Below are 1,028 nucleotides of genomic sequence, written 5' to 3' on the forward strand. Positions count from 1 at the left end.
AGCTAGAGAGAGAGAGAAAGAGAATGATAAAAGACCGAAAAAAATTGCCAGACTGAGGTTGAATATCTGTTCTCGAAAATGGCTTGCCTCGTTTTTTTATGCCAAAGCACTCACTACACGAAAGAGCATACCGAAGAGCCTGCCTGTTCCCCGTGATAACCCCACATATAAATATTGAATTCTATGACGAAAACGCTGTCTTCTCTAATTCAGAATCTTCGATCTTGATCTCTCTTTCCCTTGTAATAACTTCGCAAAATTGAATAATGGCGACCCCTCAGAAAAAATAGACATAAAAAAAACGCAACAATACGACTACAGGAACAGACGCAAGCAGGTGTTGTCTCGATTGCTTAGAACCATCGATGACAAAGAGAGAGAGAGAGATTTAGAGTCCATTCTTCCCTACTCGCCCCTGTGTCTGTCTGTTTCTGTCCGTGTCTCCATGTCTGTCTCTGCCTCTGTGTATGTCTATGTCTGTGTGTCTGTCTCTGTGTCTGTCTCTGTCTCTCTCTCTCTGTATGTCTATGTCTGTGTGTCTGTCGCTGTCTCTGTCTCTGTCTCTGTGTCTGTCTCTGTCCGTGTCTCCATGTCTGTCTTTGCCTCTGTGTATGTCTATATCTGTGTGTCTGTCTCTGTGTCTGTCTCTGTTTGTGTCTGTCTTTGCCTCTGTGTATGTCTATATCTATGTGTCTGTCTCTGTCACTGTGTATGTCTCTGTCTCTCTCTCTCTGTATGTCTCTGTCTCTCTCTCTCTGTATGTCTATGTCTGTGTGTCTGTCTCTGTCTCTGTGTCTGTATCTGTCTCTGTGTCTGTCTCTGTCTCTCTCTCTCTCTCTCTGTGCCTATGTCTGTGTGGCTGTCACTGTCTCTGTGTCTGTCTCTGTCTCTCTCTCTCTGTATGTCTATGTCTGTGTGTCTGTCGCTATCTCTGTCTCTCTCTCTCTGTGTATGTCTATGTCTGTGTGTCTGTCTCTGTCTCTGTGTCTGTCTCTGTCCGTGTCTCCATGTCTGTCTCTGTTTCTGTG

The sequence above is a fragment of the Penaeus japonicus genome, unplaced genomic scaffold (genome assembly GCF_977035675.1).
Source record: "Penaeus japonicus unplaced genomic scaffold, GWHDUDI00000001_assembly GWHDUDI00000022, whole genome shotgun sequence".
NCBI lineage: Eukaryota > Metazoa > Arthropoda > Malacostraca > Decapoda > Penaeidae > Penaeus > Penaeus japonicus.